This window comes from Sus scrofa, chromosome 16 (assembly GCF_000003025.6).
Source record: "Sus scrofa isolate TJ Tabasco breed Duroc chromosome 16, Sscrofa11.1, whole genome shotgun sequence".
In the NCBI taxonomy this organism is placed as follows: domain Eukaryota; kingdom Metazoa; phylum Chordata; class Mammalia; order Artiodactyla; family Suidae; genus Sus; species Sus scrofa.
In genome coordinates this window covers 33,521,262-33,539,517 of record NC_010458.4, presented here as the reverse complement: position 1 = coordinate 33,539,517, position 18,256 = coordinate 33,521,262, and the positions used below count along the sequence as shown (strand labels likewise).

The window sequence follows — 18,256 nt, the reverse complement described above, 5'->3', positions numbered from 1 at the left end:
AAGTAGTCTCCTAATAAAGGTCTTTTTTTTTTTTTTTCTTTCCTGTAACTTAAAAGATAAATCATAGCCCTTCTCTTAAATTATATTATGTGTGGCTGTATTCGATTTTAATAGGTATGATTTCATCTGCCTTTGCTAGAAATTATCATCTTAAAAGAACACTTGATAGGAGTTCCCAGTCATGGTGCAGTGGAAAGAATCTGACGCGCGGAATCATGAGGTCATGGGTTTGATCCCTGGCCTCGATTAGTGGGTTAAGGATCTGGTGAGCTGTACTGTAGGTTGCAGATGCGGCTTGGATCTCTTGGATCTGGCGTGGCTGTGGTGTAGGCTAGCAGCTGTAGCTCCGATTAGACCCCTAGCCTGGGAACTTCCATATGCTGCAGGTGTGACCATAAAAAGAAAAAAAAAAAGATTACTCTTAGGCCAAGCAAAGGTTTTAAGTGGGGTGTGGTAGGACCTGATTTGCACTTTGAGAACCTGATCTGTCTGCACATGGAGCCTGGACCACACAGAGCAGGAGGGGAACTGGGGCAGCTGTTGGGGGAACTCCTCTGTGTTCCAGCAGTAGGTGCAGGTGGCTTGGCCTGGGCCTCAGTGAGTTCAGAGGATGCTTTTTCTTTGCCAAGTATCTGAAGCTTGATTGCTTAATCCAGTTAGGTGAGTGGTGATTAGTAGTAGTTCTTTGTTTTCACATCTTAGGAGCAGCTATTGAAGTTCAGAGTGGCTGAGTAAGCTTTATAAGATCACGCCCTGAATGGTTTGAACCCAGGTCAGTCTAAACTCGGCTCACACTTCCCTTTCCACAATCAGAAGACAAGAGGGCAACTCCAGATTGTCTAATCTATAAATGAATATGAAGTTTTTTTAATCCTTTAAACGATTGGTCCACATTCTCTTGTAACCAGTATTTGTTTTGGGGTGGTACAATAATTTTTTTTTAAGTTAGGAGTTCCCATTATGGTGCAGCGGAAATGAATCTGACTAGTAACCATGAGGGTTGTGGGTTCAATCCCTGGCCTCATTTAGTGGGTTAAAGATCTGGCATTGCCGTGAGCTGTGGTGTAATCCCAGTCGTGGCTTGGATCCTGCATTGCTGTGGGTGAGGCACAGGCCAGCAGCTGTAGCTCCGATTAGACCCCTAGCCTGGGAACCTCCATATGCCACAGGTGCAGCCCTAAAAAGCAAAAATAATAATAATAATTTTTAATATGAACCTATTGATCTAGTAAAAGGGCTTGACTATCCACATATTTTGAGGACTTTATTTTTTTACTCAATGAATCTTATTACAGATTTATAGGTGTACAACAATTTTCACAACCCAATTTTAGAGCATTTCCACCCCAAACCCCCAGCGTGTTCCCCCACCCACAACCTCGTTTGGAAACCATAAGTTTTTCAAAGTCTGTGAGTCAGTATATGTTCTGCAAAGAAGCTCATTGTGTCCTTTTTCAGATTCTACATATAAGTGATAGCATATGATGTTGGTATCTCGCTGTCTGACTGACTTCATTTGGCATGATAATTTCTAGGTCTATCCATGTTACTAAAAATGCTGGTATTTTTTCTGCTTTTAATGGCTGAGTAATATTCCATTGCGTCTATGTACCACATCTTCTTGATCCACTCCTCTGTCAATGGACATTTAGGTTGTTCCCATGACTTTTAGTTTTCTGAGGTATCTCCATGTTGTTTCCCACGTAGTTGCACCAATTTACAATCCCACCAACAGTGTACTAGGGTTCCTTTTTCTCCACACCCTCTCCAGCACTTATTGTTTGTAGGCTTTTTGTTGCTGGCCATTCTGGCTGGTGTAAGGTGGTACCTCATAGTAGTTTTGATTTGTATTTCTCTAATAATGAGTGATGTCGAACATCTTTTCATGTGTTTTTTGGCCATCTGTATGTCTTCTTTGGAGAACAGTCTGTTTAGATCTTCTGCCCATTTTTTGATGGGATTGTTTATTTTTTTGGTATGGAGCTGTGGAAGTTGTTTGTAAATTTTGGAGATGACTCCCTTGTCAGTCGATGCATTTGCAAATATTTTCTCCCATTCTGTGGGTTGTCTTTTAGTTTCAGGTTTCCTTTGCTGTGCAGAAACGTGTAAGTTTGATTAGGTCCCATTTGTTTATTTTTGTTTGTACTGTCATGACTCTTAAGAGGTGGATCTGAGAAGATGTTGCTGTGGTTTATGTCAGAGAGTGTTTGGCCTATGTTTTCCTCTAAGAGTTTTATAAGTGTCTGGTCTTCTATCTAGGTCTTTAATCCATTTTGATTTTATTTTTGTGTATGGTGTTAGGGAGTGTTCTAATTTCCTTCTTTTCCATGTGGCTGTCCAATTTTCCCAGCACCACTTATCGAATGGGCTGTCTTTTCTCCATTGTATATTCTTGCCTCCTTTGTCATAGATGAGTTGGCTGTAGGTATGTGGGTTTAATTCTGGGCTTTCTATCCTGTTCCACTGATCTATATTTCTGTGTTTGTGCCAGTACCATATGGTTTTGATGACTAGCTTTATAGTATAGTCTGAAGTCCGGGAGTCTGATTCCTCCAGCTCCATTTTTCTTTTTCAGGATGTCTTTGGCTATTCTGGGTCTTTTGTGCTTCCAAACAAACTTTAAAATATTTTGTTTGATGTCTGTGAAAAATGTCCTTGGTAATTTGATAGGGATTGCATTGACTCTGTAGATTGCCTTGGGCAGTATAGTCATTTTGATCATATTGATTCTTCCAGTCCAAGAGCATAGTACATCTTCTCATCTGTTTGTGTCACCTTTGATTTCTTTCATCAGTGTCTTAGTTTTCAGAGTACAGGTCTTTTGTCTCTTTAGTAGGTTTATTCCTAAGTATTTTATTCTTGTTGACATGATGGCAAATGGGATCGTTTCCTTAATTTCTCTTTCTGATCTTTGTCAGTATATAGAAATGCATTCAATTTCTGTGTGTTAATTTTGTATCCTGCGACTTTGCCAAATTCGTTGATGAGGTCTTAACAGTTTTCTGGTAGCGTCTTTAGGATTTTCTGGGTACAGTATCATGTCATCTGCAAATAGTGATAGTTTTCCTTTTTGAGTTCCTTTTATTTCTTTTGCTTCTCTGATTGCCATGGCTAGGACTTCTATAACTATGTTAATAGTAGTGGTTAGGAACGGACATCCTTGTCTTGTTCCTGATCTCAGTGGGAATTCTTTCAACTTTTCACCATTGAAAATGATGTTAGCTGTAGGTAGGTCGTATATGGCTTTTGTTATGTTGAGGTAGGTTCCCTCTGTGCCCACTTCGTAAAGGGTTTTTATCAGAAATGAGTGTTGGATTTTGTCAAAAGGCTTTTTCTGCATTTACTGAGAGGGTCATGTGGTTTTTATTCTTCAGGTTTTTAATGTGGTGTACCACACTAATTGATTTTTGAATATGGAAATATCCTTGCATCCCTGGGATAAATCCCACTTGATCATGATGTACAATCCTTTTAATGTATTGGTAGATTAGGTTTGCTAGTATTTTGTTGAGGGTTTTTGCGTCCATGTTTATCAGTGAAATTAGCCTGCAATTTTCTTTTTTTTGCAGTATGTTTGTCTGGTTTTGGTATTGGGGTGATGGTGGCCTCATAGAATGAGTTTGGGAGTGTTCCTAACTCTGCAAGTTTTTGGAATAGTTTCAGAAAATTAGGTGTTTAGCTCTTCTCTAAATGTTTGATAGAATTAGCCTGTGAGGCCCTCTGGTCCTGGACTTCATTGGAAGTTTTGTAATCAGTTTGAATCTTGGTACTTGTGATTGGTCTGTTTATCTTTTCTGTTTTATCTTGGTTTAGTCTTGGAAGATTGTACTTTCTAAGAATTTGTCCATTTCTTCTAGGTTGTCTGTTTTATTGGCATATAGTTGCATGTAGTAGTCTCTTATGATCCTTTGTATTTCTGTGATGTCTGTTGTAACTTCTCCTTTTTCATTTTTAATTTTAGTGATTTGAGTCCTCTTTTTTTTTTTTTCCTTGATAAGTCTGGCTAAGGATTTATCAATTTTGTTGACGTTTTCAAAGAGCCAGCTTTTCATTTCATTGATCTTTTCTTTGGTTTTCTTTGTTTCTATTTATTTTTGCTCTGATCTTTGATTTCTTTCCTTCTGCTAATCTTGTCTGTTCTGCTCTCTCTAGCTGCTTTAGATGTAAAATTAGGTTGTTTTTGAGCTTTTTCTTGTTTCCTGAGGTAGGCTTGTATTGCTATAAACTTTCCTCTTAGAACGGCTTTTGCTGCATCCCATAGGTTTTGGAGTGTCATATCTTGTCATTTGCTTCTAGGTATTTAATTTCCTCTGTGATTTCTTCAGTGATCCATTGGTTGTTTAGTAGCATGTTGTTTAGTCTCCACATATTTGTGTTTTTTGCAGTTTTTTCCTTGTTGATTTCTAGTCATATAGCATTGTGGTCAGAAAAGATGCTTGTTATGACTTCAATTTTCTTAAAGTTACCAAGGTTTACTTTGTAGCCCAGGATATGATCAATCTTAGAGAATGTTCTGTGTGCAGTTGAGAAGAATGTGTATTCTGTTGCTTTTGGATGGAATGTCCTATAAGTATCTCAAGTCCATGTGGTCTAATGCTTCATTCAGGGCCTGTGTTTCCTTAATTGATTTTGTGTATGGATGATCTGTCCATTGTTGTAAGTGGGGTGTTAAAGTCCCCCACTATTACTGTGTTATTGTCAATTTCTCCTTTTAAGGTTGTTAGCAGTTGCCTTATATATTGAGGTGTCCTATGTTGGGTGCATGTATATTTACAATTGTTATATCTTCTTCTTGGATTGATCCTTTGATCATTATGTAATGTCCTTCTTTGTCTCTCATAATCTTTAAGGTCTTTTTTGTCTGATATGAGTATTGCTACTCCAGCTTTCTTTTGATTCTTGTTCGCATGGAATATTTTCTTCCATTCTCTCTTTGAATTTGTATGTGTCTGTAAAAGTGAAGCAGGTTTCTTGAAGACAGCATATATATGGATCTTGGTTTTGTATCCATTCAGCCAGTCTGTCTTTTGGTTGGGGCATTTATTCCATTAACATTTAAGGTAATGATTGATATGTATGTTTTTATTGCCATTTTATTAACTGTTTTGGATTTAGTTTTGTTGCTCTTTTTTCTTCCCTTGTTCTCTGCTCTTGTGGTTTGATGACTATCTTTAGTGTTGTATTTGAGTTGATTTTTATTTATGGGCGTATCAATTGTAGATTTTTGGTTTGCAGTTACCTTGAAGTTTTGATATAGGAATCTATCGATATACACAAGATTGTTTTAAGTTGTTGGTCTCTTAATTGCATGTGCATCTCCAGTGTCCTGTATTTGTACCGTCCTCGTCTCACAATTTCTGATTTTGGTAGCATATTTGTGCATGGATGATTTCCTACCTTTACTATATGTATGCCTTTACTGGTGAGCCTTGTCATTTGTGGTATTTTTGTTTCTGGTTGTGGCCTTTTCTTTCTGCCTAGAAAAGTTCCTTTAGTATTTGTTGTAAAGCTAGTTTAGTGTTGCTGAATTCTCTTAGCTTTTGCTTTTGTAAAACCAAGAGAATTTTAGCTTCACATTCTGTAAAGCTTTTGATTTCTCCTTCAAATCTGAATGAGAGCCTTGCTGGGTAAAGTAATCTTGGTTGGTTTTTTTCCTTTCATCATGTTAAGTATACTGTGCCACTCCCTTCCAGCCTGCAGAGTTTCTACTGAAAAATTTGCCGAAAACCTTATCAGGGTTCCCTTGCATGTTATTTCTTTCTCCTAAGCTGCTTTCAGTATTTTTCTTTTGTCTTTAATTTTGGTTTCATTAATATGTGTCTTGGGGTGTTCCTCCTTGGGTTCATTTTATATGGTACTCGTTGTGCTTCCTAAATTTGAGTGAGTGGTTCTTTTCCCATGTTATGGAAGTTTTCAGCTATTATCTCTTAGGATATTTTTTCTATCCCTTTCTCTCTCTCTTCTCCTTCTGGTACCCCTATGATATGGATGTTGCTGCGTTTGACATTGTCCCAGAGGTCTTAAACTGTCTTCATTTCTTTTCAATCTTTTTTCTTTTCTGTTCCACATCAGTGATTTCCACTAGTCTGTCCTCCACCTCATGTATTCATTCTTCTGCCTGCTGTGTTCTGCTGTTGGTTGCTTCTAATGAATTTATTTCAGTTATTGTACTTTGCATCTCTGCTTATGTTTTAAATCTTGTATTTCTTTCCTCAATGTTTGCTGTACATTATCAATCTTTGCCTCCAGTTTATTTGCAATGTCCTGCATCATCTTCAGCATCATGAGTCTAAAGTTTTTTTTCCTGGAGGCTGATAATCTCCAGATCACTTAGCTGTTCTTCTGGTTTTTTTCTTGCTCCCTTATCTGAGTTACAGTTCTCTGCCTTTTCATTTTTATAGGTTTTTGGTGTGGTCTCCTTTTTGCAGACAATAAGAGTTGTAATTTCTCTTACTTCTGATGTCTGTACCTCTTCTGACTGAAGTTAGTATGGGTGCTTCCCAAAGACTTCCCAATGGTTGGGACTGGTACCTGCCCACTGGTAGTTTGGACTGATTCTATCCCTCTGGTGGGTGGATCTTTGTCTTTGGGTGATAATAGAGGTGGCTGTGTGCCTGGGGGGTCTTTAGGCAGCCTGTTTACTGATGGGTGGGGCTGCATTCCCACCTTGATTATAGTTTGGCCTTGGGTTTCTCACTGCTAATGGGTGGGGCCAGATTTTCCCAAAATGGCCACCTCTAGAGGAACACATGCTGATTCCCTAGAGCTCTGACTCCACTGTCCTTCCCTGACAACAAGACACAGTCACCTCCTGTTTTCCCAGGAGATCCGCCAAGAACTGCAGTCAGGTCTGAAGAACTGCAGTCAGGTCTGACCCGTATTGCCATGGAACTTCTGCTTTGCTCTGGGACCCAGTGCACATGAAAGCCTGTGTGTGCCTTTCAAGAATGGGGTCTCTGTTTCCCCCAGTCCTGTGGAGCTCCTGCACACCAGCCCCACTGGCCTTCAATGCCAGATGTACCGGGGGCTCTTTCTCCCAATGCCAGATCCTGATGTGGGGCTCAGAACTCTCACTCTTGTTGGTGAGTCTCTGTGATACAGTTACTTTGCAGTCTGTGGGCTTCCCACCAGGAGGTATAAGATTGCTTATATCACATAGTCGCCCCTCCTACCTCTTGATGTGACCTCCTCTTTGTCTTCTGGAGTAGGATATCTTTTTGAAAGTTTCCAGTCCATTTGGTAGAAAGTCGTTCAGCATTTGGTTGTAATTTTGTTGTTTTTATGAGAGAAGGTGAGTTCCAGTCCCTCTATTCTGCCAACCTTATTCTGTGTAAAATATTTTGAGAAATTTAAATACAGATTTGGCAATATCAGCATTGTACTCAAGGTGAGGCATGAACTTATAAGTTAAAAGACAGAGTCCCTAAAGGTCAATTTATAAGTTTTTTTTAACCAGAAGGGCAGTGCTGAAAAGTTTTATTCATTTTATTATATTCAAAAGGGTATGAGAGGGAAGAAGATAAATCCATATTTTGGAGAATTGGGAAATAAAATTTTTCTTGTCGTAAATAATGGTGCTCCCAGATGTCTAGTGGGCAAAGCATTGCAAACCAGATGCCTGTCATAAAAGATACCATGAAATATTAATATTGAATATTAAAAGGTTGACCAAAACCTGTTTAGTTCAAATGTAGTTGTAAATTGCCTGGCTGGGCAGTAATATGAGATCTGGCTGAAATGAATGGGTTCCCTTTTTGCCTCTGGTGCTTGGTCTATTTGGGCGGAGAGCTGGGGAACTATGACCTCTACTCTGGGATGTTTCTTCCTTTGGGGAATCTTGGGGTTAGCGTCCATCCTGGTTTAGAGTGTTTGCAGTGAGCAGTCACAGTTCTGGAATGTGGAGACAGCAGAAAGAGACACTAGGAGTATGAAATAAGGCCTGAATCCAGGGTGTCCAGAGAAGCTGATGGCAGAGTGCATCTCCTGGGGCCCTTGGTGCCCTCGGCCCCTTAGTGCAGATGCTTAGTAGACTTTGTGTGCCTGGGACACAGTAGATACCCAGTTAAACTTCTAAACACATACTGATTTGGAGCTTACTGTATTTCCTCTCCTAACCCATTTAATCCTCATTGAACTCTCCAAAGTAGCTGCTACTGTCATCCTCATTGTACAAATGACAAACTAAGATGCAAAGAGGTTGAATACCTTGTCCAAGTCCCCACAGATAGTAAGCTGCATGGCTGGGGTTTGATTTGAGGGAGCTGATACCCAAAGCTGCAATGCGTGTGTATGTATTTACTTAAAATTAAAAAAAATTTTATTTTATATTGAAGTAGAGTTGATTTATACTGTCATGTTGGAAAGCTGTGATCTTAATGACTCCCTGACCACTTCTTAACGTCTGTGGCCTATTGAATTGAGTGTCTAGTGTTCTGACATTTCAGGATACTGTGTTTGCCTACACTAGGGATTTTCAAAGCAGAGTTGTTGAAAGCTTTTCTGGAATCCTTTATTTTATTATCCATAATGTTGCTAGAATTACTACATCTTCTTTCAAAAATAGTAATACACCTCAATCCACTGTCTCCTGAACATTCTATCCTTGATTTTTCTTCCTAGCACTTACCATCATCTAACTTGATTGATTTTTTGCTTTTTCCTGCCTCCCCCTGCTAGAGGGTGGCCTCCCTGAGAGCAGGGGCATTGTGTACTGCTTAGTCTCCAGCAAGGACCCTGCTTGACACAAAGGAGATGCTCAATGCAGATAATATTTGTTTATTTAATGGGGAAGATTAATGTTGAGTATGCTGGTGCCTTCATCCTGGCCATCTAAAATCCTTTAAACCTTTCAAAAGGCTCGCCACTCCATCCCATCATTACCATGTGTGGCGTGAAACATTCCAGGGGCATTAGGAGCCTGAAAGTTGGAATACTAAGGCCAGGCTCTTCCAACTGTCACATGTGTGGAAAATTCTTAAAGTTATTGAGAGAAACTTCTTAGTACTGGCAGGTGGGGGAAGAGAGAGCTCTTAGCACTTTGAAAATACACTGCAGGTCTCCTAGAATCCTCTGTTCTCTTAAAAATCTGTTCTACTCCTTTATGCATCAGAATTTGTCAGGCTTCTGCCATGCATGAGGGGCTGGTACCTGTGTTAAGTTTTTGGTGCCCAGATACCCTTCCCTAACTACTTAGAGTAGAATACTTGTGCTGGAAAAAACCTTTTCTGTCTTACATAGGGTTAGAGAGTTGCAGGAACTTGTCAAAAGTGTTATTACATTCAGCATGGGTTTTTATTGGCCTTCGGTAGTCAGAGTATTTGGTGAACTATCAAATACTCTGAACCTCTTCTATAGTTTGACTTCATTTGCATTCATTTGTTCTTAATGATTAAAAGTATGGGCTCTCATGTCCAGAAGATTTGATTTGAATCCAGGTTCTGTCACATCACTAGCTGGTATTTGTTTCATCATCTCTAAATTGGTGGTAATAATACCACTGTAAATTGGAACACATCACACTTCCATTTTACTGATTTAAGGGACTGTCCTTGTTCAACTGACAATGTCTCAAGTAGTATAGCAAGATAGAATTGGAAATGTTTGGAAAATAGTGGCTTTGACAAGGTTCCCCCCCCCCCAGGCAGGTTAAGTCCAGCAGTCATTAGGTTCCCAAGATGATTCTACCCACTGTGTGTGGACTCAAAACTCATGGTTCAAAATTGTTGCCAGAGGTCCTACCATCTCTTCTGCATTCCAGGTAGCAGGATGGAGAAAGGGTAGACAAGTATACCTCCCTCTGGAAGACTTTAATAAGACTTTCTGATGTACATATACCAAAACTCGGTTACATTGCTATATGTAGTTACAAAGGAACCTGGAGAATATGTAACTTTTTTTTTTTTTTTTTCTTTTCTCCAACAGATATCTCTGCAACTACAATCTGCCATTCCTCATGTACCTGTATCTGTGGGTCTACTTCTTTTGGGATTACTAGCAGAGTTTTTCTTCTCTGCTTTGTGTATCTTTACCATATAGTTGTTTATTCATAGTTTTGGCTTCCTCATACATTTAGGTTCCTAAGATCCTTCATGGTCATGAAGTTACTTAATACCTTTTGTTTGTGTTCTCTCAGCTTCACTTCCTACTCCTAACTGCTTCATCATCTCAGTATTTTTCCACTCATATTTTGGAGAGCGAGAATGATTGGACTAGCCTAGTCTAGCTCATCCTGCTGGGCCCCACCTTGGTTGTTGGCCAGCTTGAGGATGGATGGCCTGCTAGTTTAATCAGCCATGGCTATCTTGCTTATGAGCCTTTTAATCTTCAAGGGTGTGGAGGCAGAGCAGCTTTTAGAATGTGACCAGCCTGCTTGTTCCCTGATGAATGCAACTCCCTTTGGCAGAGAGTTAGAAATCTTAAAATGATAAACCTTGAAGTTAAAAATCTTAACATGAATGAATTTCAGATAGTGTGGACAGTCAACAACTATCCATAACTGACATTTGATTGATAAGTGATCCTTTTAAAAGACTAGAAGGGTGTTTGAGGCATACACGTGTATCCCTCCAGTGCTTTTACTTCTGTTGTCACTTTCAACTGGAATGATCTTTTCTTCTGTTACCCACTTTCTCCTAGCTAACTCCTAACCTTTCCAGACTTTTTGGGAGTTCTTCTCTCTATGAAGTCTTTGCTGACACTCCTGTAATGAGGTTGGTGCTTCCCTAAACCCTTTGTGTATGTCTTTCATTGTGCTGGGCACTTGATCTTGCCGTTGTTGTCACAGGTCTGTTAAGTGACTGCTCTCTCTTGAGCTGGAATACTGTTGCTGTTAGGGTTTGATCTTAATTATTGTCATATACCCAATTCCTCTCTGCCTACCAATACTGTCACATTAGTGATGCTCAGCAAAATTTTGTTTTCTTGGATTGAATTTTTTAATTTAATCCCTACTGCCTGGTTAAAAAACAAAAAAAGCAAAGAAATAAATCTTCCAAAGTAAGTAATATTAATTCTTTTAATCTGGTAAATTAGAAGAGCATTGCTTTCCTGCTCCCAGTAGTCTTTAATCAGAACTTTCAGGAAGAGAGCTATTCTTTTTCTTCAGTATTGAGCCAAAATTCTGCTTTCATTGGGATATTATATGTGGCGCTTAGTGCTGTATTTGCAGAAGATTGAGTAAAATTTTGCTGGGATGAAATCTGTAGGTTCTGATAAGGACTGTTTATGCTTGTGTTCAGTTTTTTCTGCTTAGATGGCTTTTGAAATCTTTGTAATTGAATTTCACAATGTGCTGATAACTTTTTTTAACAGATGAGGGCAAGGATTCCTTTTTGGATTCCTGGTTGAACTCTTAATGTATTTCATCCCTGGTCAGTTGTAGTTAGCTTGGGAAGTATAGATGCCCTTGGGATGAAGGGGGCATGGTTAGAATTGCAAACATTTTAGAAAATGCTGAAAGACCAATTTTGCTAGTTCAGCTTCAGATGTAAATGTTTCCTTCTAGGCTGATGTATCATTCTGCTTTTCCCTAGTCTGAGGAAGCCAGACTGTAGATGTTGAGGAGCAAACTCCTCCACATTTTGTCAACAAGCCTTCATTCTATTTTGTAAATAGAAATTGAGTTTTTTCTTTTTTATGTTATTTTCCTTTTGGAGAAAGTAACCTTTCAAGTGTACCAAGGGAGTTGTTAAATAATTCACCGTTAATGTTTTCAGTGACAACACTAACAAAAGGAGATGTGGGGTCTGAAATCGGTGGCATTCCCACGAGTTTGGTTCTGTGTCTGGAGGAGTGACTGCAGCATAATGACAGATGTAACCTTTACTCAGGGAAGACTCCACCCACTCGGCACTTTGGAGCACCCACGCTCCTTAGAATGCTCTGAGCCAGTCTTCTCCCCAGTGTCCCAAACCCCACACCTTTGCTTCCAGCCCGTTTGGGATGCTGTCAAGAGAAAATGCTAGATTTTAGGTTTACTTGGAAGTAGATGATCCAGGTATGATCCTCATTTCTAGGTGTTTTACTGCTCTCTTTCCCATCTGGTTGCTCCGACTCTGGCTCTCCAGTTACTCTGAAGTGTTGATTTGGCTACATTAACCTTCTATTTTCATCACATGCAAAATTATGGCAGAGAAAATAAGGAAACAAGACTGTTGCCTTACTATACTGGAACGAGGAATTGCATAGCCCATCAAAATGTTTTTAAAACAGCTCTTTGATCAAAAGAAAATTAATGTGTCTTGCCATCCTCAGATGGAACTGACAGTTGTTACACCTTGAAATCATTTTCTTGCCAGACTGTAGTATTTTCTGTTGTCTTGTTGAAGACCCTTTTTTTTTTTTTCTCCTTTATTTTCGTGTTTACCTTTTGAAATGTCTTGGGGGAAACAACAGTAAACTGTAAGTAATCATATTAATTTCAAATTGAGTATTTTTCTCTTCTGGATTTAGACACTTGGTTTTCGCTGTAGCTCTGTCATAACAGGTAGGTTAAAATCTGTGACTTGGTTTTGACAGGATTTCTTTTGTGCACTTTTATGACATGAGGCAGCAAAGAAGATGAGATTATTTTGCAGGTTATTGCTTTTGAAACAATACTCCTGAGTTCTTCCTCAGTGCAGATTCATGAAAGCTGATACAGAGGCTCCTGGGTCAGAGTTGATCTAAGGTAGAGATTTGTTTTTCCCTTGAGGATAATGACTCGTCTTTCATTCCAAGCTGTGTGCAATATGTCCCCTAGGGTTACCATTGAAATAAAATGAATTCTTGCCAATAGAACATCTTTATGGGGAAAGAATATGAACTAATCATTTAAAATTTATAACCAGTTCCTCTAGCATGACCAAAGGAAGTTTGGTTATGCTTTTAAATGTGTTTTTATTCCACTCCCTCTAATTAGAGTGAGGAGTGCCATTCCTCACAACTTCACGGTTAGAATGAATTTAGAGTTTTTGAGCAATAGATGTGCTGTTTGGTCTGAGGTCAGATGTTCAGGGTTAAGGCAGAATTTGTAAGGATTAGAGGTTAGATAGAGAGTAAGGGGAAATGAGGCTAGTCAGAAAAAAATTGCACAAGATAACTTGAGGGTTTTCAGGGTAATGATTTTGATAATCGCAGTAACAGCATTTGGACATTTTGGGAATGTGAAAAGGAAGAATTAGAAAGTAGGTTTTTGGTAACTGAATAATAAGTACATCTCTCTCTTTTAAAAGATCAAGTTCTTAAAAAGAGCTACTCCCTAAAGACAAATGCTGGGGCTCTTTGTTTTAAGGCACCGGGGCCACCTGCTTGTTCAAATGGAAGGTTGCTCTGGACGAGTTAGGATTAGTCAATTGAGAGAGATGCATTAAGGTCTTGAAACAAGTTAGAGGTTTACTTCTGCTGCCTACACACCTTCTGGAGGAAGGAGGTGTGGCAGCTTCACTATGTTTGAGTCTCAAGGCTCACTCATCCTCAGATTCTACTTACTGTGCCCACCATTCTTGGGGCGCCCTCCCAATCCAAGGTCAGGCTTGGGGCTATATGAAGTCTCAGTTGCAGACTGGAGAAAGAGTTAGGAAAGACAGAGCAAAAAGGGTCTCTCAGAGTCAGTTCCCTTTCTGCATCCTTCACTTGATACATCTACAGAGAACTTGGTCACATGACGGTCCCTAGTTCCAAGGAAGGCTGGGGAGTAGACTCCTGTTCCAGGTGGCACAAAGTAAGATAGTGAACTTTTCACTTGGGGAAAATAACCTTTCCAGCTTATTGAAAGACTTGTTAAATACTTTTTTTTTTTTTTTTTTGCCCTGTTTGTTGTATGCAGAAATGCAGAAGTTCACAGGTTAGGGATTGAACCTGTGCCACAGCACTGACACGCCTGATCCTTAACTGCTAGGCCACCAGGGAATTCCCATTCATATTGTATGAAAGTAAAAATTGGGGTAACTTCCAAAGGTAGAAAGGAAAATAAATGTTGGGGAAGGTAATGATACTCGGTCTTTCAGCTGTGAAACTGTCAGTGACACTGTAGTTTATTCAAAATAAACCCAGTAGTGTTATGACAATGATGGTATCTTAATAATAGAAATGATCCCAAATATTAAATGATTAGCCATTCATTTGAACATTGACACCCATGAGTGTGTGGAACTTTTTGAAAGTTTAGAGTTTATGCACTTCACCCAACAAATTATCTTACGTGTTTGATTTTTCCTTTGTTGCAGTTTTCATTTTGAATATCCATGGAACATAGCCTTGGCTTTTAATATTTTCCTTACCAGTTTCTTTACTCACACAGAATTCATTTCCTATGGATATCTGAAGAGGCTGGATCGTTTTGCAGAATCAGTTTAATATGACTTCTTGGCCTTCAGAAGGAGCACCTCTTCGGAAGCCTTTTGGCTGCTATGGGAAGCTGGGATCTCATGTCTCCCCTACTTTGGCACAACAGATACAACCATGATTGCTGAGATTTGGGGCTTTATAAACTTTATGGAGAAGCTTTAGCTTGCCAGCAATAAGCCATAATAACAATGTCGGACTGTATAAACTTAGGGTTGTTTGACTACATATCAATTTAATGTACTAAAAATATCCTTCCAGTTAAAGAAAAGATAATAAAATAAATCAATACTCTTGCTTGGTATGTATGGTTTTGTGAGTGGACATGAGTTTTAGGAGTCTAAACTTGCTTTGGGAATGGGAAGTTGTGAACTCTAATTAGAGTTCTGTTACTGTCTCAGTCTTCTAAATTCAGCCCATTCACAACTTGTAGCATATAACCACGAGGTGTTCCTTTAAAAGGTTACTTTTCCGTGAGCATTGTAGACATAAATGATCTAGTAAGAATTGAACTAAAAGTGCTTATAAAACAACTTGTAGCAGTCAAAGTATTAATCATTAAAAGTTAGGTATTAGAGCAGGATTTAAAGAAGTGAAATCAAACCAGTACAATAAATCACATTCTTGAAATTATGCTTTTGAATTGGAGATTGAAGTATCTGCTTTATAGCCCATGATAAAACACTCTGCTACACATGTTATCTCTGTCTTATTTGAGCTGGCCTAGAAAAACTGGAGAGAAGGAAAAAATTGAGCCACTTGCTTATTAAGCAGATGTCCGAAGACAACAGACTTTCTTGAGAGAACCAAGATTTTCTTGAGAGAACCAAGATTAAGGGGGGAGAAGTCCATTCTATGGAACAAACTTGTAATCTTTTATTCTTAATCTTGTAGAGAATGTCTGAATGTATCCAGATCTCATTTGCTGTTTGTAGAATTGGCATTTACACGGTAAGCAATGGATATTTTTGCAATACCAAATGTCATGAAAATATAAGTGGAGAACTGAGTACTGGAGAGTGCGTGGAGCTGTGGGAATTGTCCTGCACTGCTGCTGAGGAGTGTACATTTTTACAACTATTTTGGAAATAATAGAGTTAGAATGCCAGCATATTCTGTGACCCAAGTAAATCTACTCCTAGGTGTGTACTTCAGAGAAATTGTGTAATTCTAAGAAGACCTGTGCAGGGAAAGTTCCTAACAGAGGTATTCATAAAAGCAGAATATTAGAAATACTGAAAGTGTCCATTGGTAATAGATGGGATTGATACATTATGGAATTTAATGCATTTCGTAGGATACCATATAGCAGCAAACACATGCAAATTAAAAATATATGAATTACAACTATATAACATACCGTGGCTATATTACAATCATAATGTTGAATAAAAATAAGCTGCAGGAAAATACATGCAGTATGATCTTACTTCTACAGAGGTCAAAAACTGTTAAACCAGCACTATGTTGTTTTGAGGTTACATATATTGGTAGATAAACTACAAAAAAAAAAAAAAAGGAAAAATTCATATGTGGTTACCTTTAGGGCAGCCATCCTCAATAGATGATGGTTCTTCCGTCCGGGGGCTGTATTAGCAACGTCTGAAGACATTTTCAGTTAATGCTACTGAGGATGGTGGTGCAAATGCTACTGGCATCTGCTGGGCCAAGGCCAGGGGTGCTGCTAAACATCCTGCAGTACACTGGGTGAGCATTTATAGAACTATCTGGCCCAGAATGTCAGCAGTGCCGAGGTTGAGAAATTCTGCTCGGCTCCAAGAGACTGAAGGGATGGAAAAAGCTTTAAAGGTTTTAGTAATATTCTGCTTATTAAGTCAGTTGGTGGGCACAGGGTGTTGGCTTTATAGTTATTCCTTAAACAGCATATTTGCTTTATACAGTTTTTTGTATATTTCATGACACAAAAATGTAGAAAATGTTAATGTGTTTTGGGATTTTTTTTTTTTAACGTTGAGTCTGTCAGTTTGACTCAAGTGCCCTGAGCCCATTTCTTAATTGAGAAATAATGGTATTGTGTCTATATAGATGACCATTAAAGGGCTTTTCTAATCTTAAAATTTGGTGACAAAGTATCTTGATATTTTCCCTTTGAAGGCCTAGGGAGGGGATTCCGAGAATGAACAGGATTCTGAGAGTGAACAGGAAATAGGAGTCCTGCTTACTTTGGAAGACCATATTATTTTCTGTCAAGGATTTAAAAAGACTTAGGTGACTTATTTTTTTCCATTGACCTTGCGCAGAGGAATACGAATATGTGTGCATCAGAAGTCTGAAGAAATTGTTTACAATGCATGAAGCAAGAGTTCTGGGTAAATGATAGGACCACCAATTGTAATTTCCTGAGGGCCAGGGGCTCCTTGTATCTGCCACAGTGCTGTGCACAGCAGCTGACATGTGGTAAATGGGCCGCAGCTGTCCAGTTACAGAAGTGTGAGCAGAGTGTGCAGTTTCATCTTAGTTTAAACTTAAAAAGAAACAGATTTTCTTGATTGCTTCTCTCACTTCTTGTTCTAGTCGCTTCTGAGTGAGTGTCTTTTTATGTATTTTACGTTTTCCCTTAAGAGGTTAGATTTTGTATATGATATTTGCAATCTCAAAATAAACCTAGGTGATACCTATCCCCGCTTAGATGAATAGGCTACTTGGGCGCTAGGCATGTGTTCTGTTCTTTTATGTGAAGTGACTTTGTCGGTGTGTTTTTTTGGGGTTCTCTGGGAAGCGGACACCACATGGGAAGAGATCGATTAGAGAAATGTCATTCAGGATGAAGGGGGAGGGAACAGGAGAAGGTACAGGGAGTCTTCAGGGCAGACTGCAGCTCCTATAAACGAGTGGGAAGGAGGATGACTAGGGAGGAAGAGCTTTAGACGGCAGCGAGCTTCTGAGAAAGTCTTGCCTGGGCTGACGGGACCTCCTGGAGCAAAGCCACCTTTTTGAGGAGTCCTCTTATCGGCAGGAAAGGCCTGACCCCAGGACCTCCGCATTTCCCGGCAGCACTGGCTGGCAGCAGACCAGCAGAAGCACAGCCTCAGCAGGAATGACAGCGACGTGGTAGACCTGCCCTGCCTGCCGTTGTGGCAGCTGGAGGCTGTCAACTGTACTTCGGTAGATGGGGATCTGAGCATGAGCCCCACAGGGAGTCAACACAATAGTGTATTTACAACTAGAACCTGAGAATAGTGGAACTGTTGATGCCAGGAATTGTACTTAGTCATTCTTGATTACCTAGCGCTTCGCCTGGGCCTGCGATCATGCATGTGCTCAGTCTCTGCTTATGTAATGAAGCAGCTCTCGCTGTGGGCTAATTCTGAGGCAGGTGAAAATTATCCCTACAAGGGGAGTGCTGTGGAATGAGTTGCCCTCCCACCCAGATTGCCTCTTAAAGCCCTGCCCACCAATGTGATGGTATTTGGAGACAGGGTTTTTTGGGAGATAGTCTTGAGAGTGGGGTCCTTGTAATGGGCTTAGCCTTTAGAAGAAACGTCGGAGTTTGCTCTGTCTCGCTGTGCTGCAAATCGGGAAGGCAACCTTCTGTAAGCCAGGAAAAGAGCTCTCACCAGAATCCTACCGTGCTGGCACCCTAATCTCAGACATTTTCCTTCTAGAACTGTGAGGACTTTCGGTTGTTGGAGCCACCATTCAATGATAATTTGTTATGGCGGCGCAAGCAGACTAAAACAGGGAGGGGGAAAAATCTTGTTAATTGCAAATGAACATAAATGAACATGAAAAACTTAGCACCTGTTGAAAAGAAATGCTAAGTTTTAGGTGAAACAAAGTAAACAAGGAAACTAAAGATTGTGGGTGAGTCTGTGCAGTGACTAATAACGGTGTTAGTTAGTTGACCTGACTTTATTTCTGTGTGCTGCAAATGTTGCCAAGTCGCAGCTATGATTAAGCACTTAAAAACTGA

The 18,256-nt window shown here is 39.6% G+C and overlaps 1 protein-coding gene and 1 long non-coding RNA gene across 10 annotated transcripts in view; both read left to right on the top strand.

Moving 5' to 3' along the window:
* ARL15 (ADP ribosylation factor like GTPase 15) overlaps nucleotides 1-18,256 on the top strand; it is a 452,958-nt gene that overhangs the window by 36,031 nt on the left and 398,671 nt on the right. The window lies entirely within an intron of this gene.
* Nucleotides 7,174-14,618, top strand: LOC110257230. The gene is made up of 2 exons (XR_002339552.1): nucleotides 7,174-11,995; nucleotides 14,279-14,618. It is a non-coding gene; the product is annotated as an uncharacterized LOC110257230 (long non-coding RNA).